This window comes from Lactuca virosa, chromosome 2, assembly GCF_052849685.1.
Source record: "Lactuca virosa cultivar CGN04683 chromosome 2, Lactuca_virosa_CGN04683_v6, whole genome shotgun sequence".
In the NCBI taxonomy this organism is placed as follows: Eukaryota; Viridiplantae; Streptophyta; class Magnoliopsida; order Asterales; family Asteraceae; genus Lactuca; species Lactuca virosa.
This window is the reverse complement of record NC_136427.1, coordinates 241,305,186-241,311,840: the sequence shown is the minus strand read 5'-3', so window position 1 is coordinate 241,311,840 and position 6,655 is coordinate 241,305,186.

Sequence of the window (6,655 nt, the reverse complement as noted above, 5' to 3'; positions counted from 1 at the left end):
AAGTATTGCAATGTCATGCAACCCAAATGGACCATGCCGGGTCGGGTCAAGTTCATACCAAATAAAGTTATGGACTTAGACACTATATCCAACAGTCTCCCACTTGGATAAGTCTAATAACTATATTTGCAAATATGACTTCAAAACCCGACTAGCAATCGTAGCTCTTTCAAAGTCTCTCGGAACTGAGATGATGATGATGATACGTCATTTAAGATAAGTGATCATATAATCCTCTGTTCTCATGATATCAGCCAGACAAACACATGGAACATGGTCTTACTTATTGTCCAGCATTTGTTTCTCGATCTCTGATTTGTTTCGACATAGAACTAAATTGAACACATCAATTAGGTTCTGACCGGGCCCGGTACATAAGTCAAAACCAAATCATCGAGGGACCCAGATATCGCTTCTATTTCTAGAAGGAACAGATAAACTTCGACTGATATGCTTGTACTAACTACTTGTTGAATTATTCACAAAGGCACGTTTTATGACATCGAGTTACCAATGCGTTTTCGTGCAATCAATGAATAACCAACTCATAGTTAACAACTCATATCTCTAGGTTTGAAGATTTATATGATATTACCGTCTCACGATCACTCGAGATAAATTCCATGAAGTGATGCAAGTGAGCGTGGGTTGGATCCAATACTCAGCCCTTATGAGTACTCATGAATGTTGTAGCAACCATTGCATTGTCCAAAGCACTTTTAGACAAATCATACAAGCCAAATTCATGACAGTCTTAAATCAATACTTACTTCCAAAGTTTGACTGACTGTGGATGATTTGAATAATAACATAATTATTCTGGAAGTAAAAACATGCAAAATTGAAACATAGTAAACAATCAACACAAGATAGTAACACCTTACTCATGACTAAGTTTATCTTCACGTGCTCCACTTGCTCACTTCTTCTTAGTGCCTGCAAATCAGTACAAATGTGAATACCACAACCTGTATCAAGCACCCAAGAATTAGCATTAGATGAATTATTAGACAATATTGTGTAAATACCTGCATGGGTGGGTTTAACCTTCCCATCCTTTACATCTTGCAGATATTTAGGGCAGCTTCGCTTGAAGTGTCCCTTATCCTGGCAATAGAAGCACTGTGCTTCCTTTGGGTTTGAAGAAGGAGTAATGGGACCTTTCTTTGTCCCACTTGAAGAGGAACCATCAAGAGTCTTACCCTTGGTACCCTTCGAAGGGCTTTTCCTCTTCTTACCCTTTCCCTGCCCAATAGCCAGAACAGGGGCTGTTGAAGGAGTAGAAGTAGCAACCGCTTTACCCTTAAGGCCATTTTCAGCTGTCCTTAAGAGTCCTTGAAGTTTGCTAAGTGTGACTTCCTCCTTGTTCATATGATAAGTCATACGAAACTGATCATAACTTGGAGGTAAGGAATGGAGAATGATGTCAATCGCCATTTCCTCAGGAAAGTCAACATTTAGCTTCAGCAACCGGTCAACGAACCTTTGCATCTTCTGCAAGTGACCGGTGATGGGTTCACCATCCTTCATCCTTGCGGTTATCATGGAGGAGATGATTTCATACCTCTCCTGACGCGCGCTCTGATGGTACCTTTCCATCAGATCCAGGTGCATCTCATAGGGGTAGAAATCTTCATAGGATTTTTGAAGTTCAGGAGTCATGGTGGCCATCATGATGCATGCTACTTTAGTAGCATCCTTTTCATGTGCAACAAACTCCGCAAACTCTTCAGGAGTAGCAGTGGCTTCATTCACAACCTTAAGCTCCCTATCGAGGACATATTCTTTGTCCTCATAGCGGGTAATCATTCTGATGTTTCTGATCCACTCATTGAAATTGGATCCATCAAAGATGACCTTACCACACAAGTTCATAAGGGAAAAGGAGCCTGTTGGGTTTGAGCCAGAAACATTGTTGGAAGACATCTGAAAGGAAAGAAAGACAAGTTTCATTAGATTAGGAATCCTTAATAATTCACCCAACTGAAATATTAAGGCTAGGATCCAACAAACTATTTATAGTTGGAAGAGGGATGCCGTAATCCATATATAAAATATTTGAAGGTAGGTAAATGACGATTTACCAATTTCCACCATAAGAACGAAATATTTTATTATTAGGTTTTATTGGTTTTGAAACTCCTAGATCTTTTGAGATACATTGAACTTTTCAATGGCATGTTTGAATCTCGATTGTGCCCTCTCAAGTTTGTGACTGGGATGCCGAGGATCACAAACAAGGTGTGAATAACCATACAACTTGACTTGGTACCCTCAACAATATTACCTAATCGATGTGCCGGTTAACCACACACGCTCCACCGATCTATAATAAAGTCAAGTTACCCTTTGCCACTCTTACTAGTCCATGTTAGTGTGCCGGTTAACCACACACGCTCCACTAACGACTTGGTAAGGTACAAAGTGTAATTTTATGGGCTAGCACCAATTTCACATTTTCCTAAAGTAACTAAGATTGGGAATTTATAATGTATAGTTACTTTATAATTCATTATACTTTTAACGAGTATTTAAAGTCGTATCCTACCCGTTCGGCTAACGACCCTCCACCGATCAAGGAAGCGGTGGGTGAGAGTGGACACCCATTAAGTCACCATTTTATAGGCAACAACCTTATACCCCCCTTATAGACCGGCTTCGTGAATGAGGCCTACTAACGGTAAGAATAACATATTCTTATACATATCTATATAATAAAATTATAATAATAGTATAAGTGTTGATTTTTTAAACTTTTTAAAAATCTAAGGTTTAATTTGGAATTAAAGTATTAAAGTGTAAGATTTTTCAAATTCCAAAACTTGAGGGCAAGATTTGAAACTATTCCAAGTCTCTTCAATTTGTAACTTATGAGTTTTAATGGTTCATAAAAATGAAGACTCTTCATTTTATGAAACCTCTTTAGTTCTTTAATCACAATTTAAAGAAGTGACTTTTGGTTATCCATAACTTGAGGACAAGTTATGGACACCATCATTGCCATTAAGATCATGAATTAAACACACATGGAGGTTACATATAATTCCTATGATCTTCTAAACTCATATGAACACAAATTCATGTCAAGCAATTTCAAGAAGATCATATAAACATATACAATACTTGAAAATTGATAAAAGTCATGTAAAATGGGTTAACATAATCATTATCATTTTGAAAAACAGATTTTACAAGTCCAAAACAGATTGGGATAATGATCTTAATCCATTTCCAGCAACAAAACTCGAAAAAACTGCCCAGCATGCTCCTACTCGTCGAGTGCATTATTCTACTCGTCGAGTAGGATGAATTTGTTCATGGACTCGGCGAGTCCTCCCCATGGACTCGGCGAGTCCAGTCGTCAGAGTGCAGAATTTTCGATTTTTAAGCAATTTTGCATCAAGTATATAGAAAACAATCCTAGGCTCTGATACCACTGATGGGTTTTGAGCATTCTAACACTTCCTATGTGTACATGCAACCCTAATAACCTTGAATCTATGTTTTCTCTATATACATGCAAATTTCTTTTCAAGGTTATTTCCTAACTAGCATGGCATGGGGATTACATAGAACATAAAACTAGTAGAAATACATACCTTGTTGTTGCTTGGATTCCTTCAAGACTTTGTGAGCCTAGCACCCCAAATGTTGTGCCTCAAATGCTTCACACAACACCACAAGACTTGGAATAACTTGAGAGAATGTCACTTAGCCTCAAAATCGGTTATGCCCTCTCTAGAAACACTTAGTGCACATTTTGCATGCTATAGGGTTTCTTTTATAGTGTGTCATAATTAGGAGTTACAAATGTAAACCCTAATTGTCATGACTCTTCATTTCTCATGACCCATGGGTTTGTAACTCCCATGGACTATCCATGGAGCTCCATATGGTTACAACCAAACCCATAAACCATGGATCATTAATCCACCATAAAAGAATTGATGATTGTCATAATCAACCCTATATATTTAATTAGTCTCATTTTGATCACCAAATTAATACTAGATTAATACTTGATCAATACTAATTAAATAATACTATTAGTAATATATTAGAACTTATAATATATTAATAATCATAAGTGCCTTATTCTCTCATTTAGTCTATCCAAGTATTGCAATGTCATGCAACCCAAATGGACCATGTCGGGTCGGGTCAAGTTCATACCAAATAAAGTTATGGACTTAGACACTATATCCAACAGTCTCCCACTTGGATAAGTCTAATAACTATATTTGCAAATATGACTTCAAAACCCGACTAGCAATCGTAGCTCTTTCAAAGTCTCTCGGAACTGAGATGATGATGATGATACGTCATTTAAGATAAGTGATCATATAATCCTCTGTTCTCATGATATCAGCCAGACAAACACATGGAACATGGTCTTACTTATTGTCCAGCATTTGTTTCTCGATCTCTGATTTGTTTCGACATAGAACTAAATTGAACACATCAATTAGGTTCTGACCGGGCCCGGTACATAAGTCAAAACCAAATCATCGAGGGACCCAGATATCGCTTCTATTTCTAGAAGGAACAGATAAACTTCGACTGATATGCTTGTACTAACTACTTGTTGAATTATTCACAAAGGCACGTTTTATGACATCGAGTTACCAATGCGTTTTCGTGCAATCAATGAATAACCAACTCATAGTCAACAACTCATATCTCTAGGTTTGAAGATTTATATGATATTACCGTCTCACGATCACTCGAGATAAATTCCATGAAGTGATGCAAGTGAGCGTGGGTTGGATCCAATACTCAGCCCTTATGAGTACTCATGAATGTTGTAGCAACCATTGCATTGTCCAAAGCACTTTTAGACAAATCATACAAGCCAAATTCATGACAGTCTTAAATCAATACTTACTTCCAAAGTTTGACTGACTGTGGATGATTTGAATAATAACATAATTATTCTGGAAGTAAAAACATGCAAAATTGAAACATAGTAAACAATCAACACAAGATAGTAACACCTTACTCATGACTAAGTTTATCTTCACGTGCTCCACTTGCTCACTTCTTCTTAGTGCCTGCAAATCAGTACAAATGTGAATACCACAACCTGTATCAAGCACCCAAGAATTAGCATTAGATGAATTATTAGACAATATTGTGTAAATACCTGCATGGGTGGGTTTAACCTTCCCATCCTTTACATCTTGCAGATATTTAGGGCAGCTTCGCTTGAAGTGTCCCTTATCCTGGCAATAGAAGCACTGTGCTTCCTTTGGGTTTGAAGAAGGAGTAATGGGACCTTTCTTTGTCCCACTTGAAGAGGAACCATCAAGAGTCTTACCCTTGGTACCCTTCGAAGGGCTTTTCCTCTTCTTACCCTTTCCCTGCCCAATAGCCAGAACAGGGGCTGTTGAAGGAGTAGAAGTAGCAACCGCTTTACCCTTAAGGCCATTTTCAGCTGTCCTTAAGAGTCCTTGAAGTTTGCTAAGTGTGACTTCCTCCTTGTTCATATGATAAGTCATACGAAACTGATCATAACTTGGAGGTAAGGAATGGAGAATGATGTCAATCGCCATTTCCTCAGGAAAGTCAACATTTAGCTTCAGCAACCGGTCAACGAACCTTTGCATCTTCTGCAAGTGACCGGTGATGGGTTCACCATCCTTCATCCTTGCGGTTATCATGGAGGAGATGATTTCATACCTCTCCTGACGCGCGCTCTGATGGTACCTTTCCATCAGATCCAGGTGCATCTCATAGGGGTAGAAATCTTCATAGGATTTTTGAAGTTCAGGAGTCATGGTGGCCATCATGATGCATGCTACTTTAGTAGCATCCTTTTCATGTGCAACAAACTCCGCAAACTCTTCAGGAGTAGCAGTGGCTTCATTCACAACCTTAAGCTCCCTATCGAGGACATATTCTTTGTCCTCATAGCGGGTAATCATTCTGATGTTTCTGATCCACTCATTGAAATTGGATCCATCAAAGATGACCTTACCACACAAGTTCATAAGGGAAAAGGAGCCTGTTGGGTTTGAGCCAGAAACATTGTTGGAAGACATCTGAAAGGAAAGAAAGACAAGTTTCATTAGATTAGGAATCCTTAATAATTCACCCAACTGAAATATTAAGGCTAGGATCCAACAAACTATTTATAGTTGGAAGAGGGATGCCGTAATCCATATATAAAATATTTGAAGGTAGGTAAATGACGATTTACCAATTTCCACCATAAGAACGAAATATTTTATTATTAGGTTTTATTGGTTTTGAAACTCCTAGATCTTTTGAGATACATTGAACTTTTCAATGGCATGTTTGAATCTCGATTGTGCCCTCTCAAGTTTGTGACTGGGATGCCGAGGATCACAAACAAGGTGTGAATAACCATACAACTTGACTTGGTACCCTCAACAATATTACCTAATCGATGTGCCGGTTAACCACACACGCTCCACCGATCTATAATAAAGTCAAGTTACCCTTTGCCACTCTTACTAGTCCATGTTAGTGTGCCGGTTAACCACACACGCTCCACTAACGACTTGGTAAGGTACAAAGTGTAATTTTATGGGCTAGCACCAATTTCACATTTTCCTAAAGTAACTAAGATTGGGAATTTATAATGTATAGTTACTTTATAATTCATTATACTTTTAACGAGTATTTAAAGTCG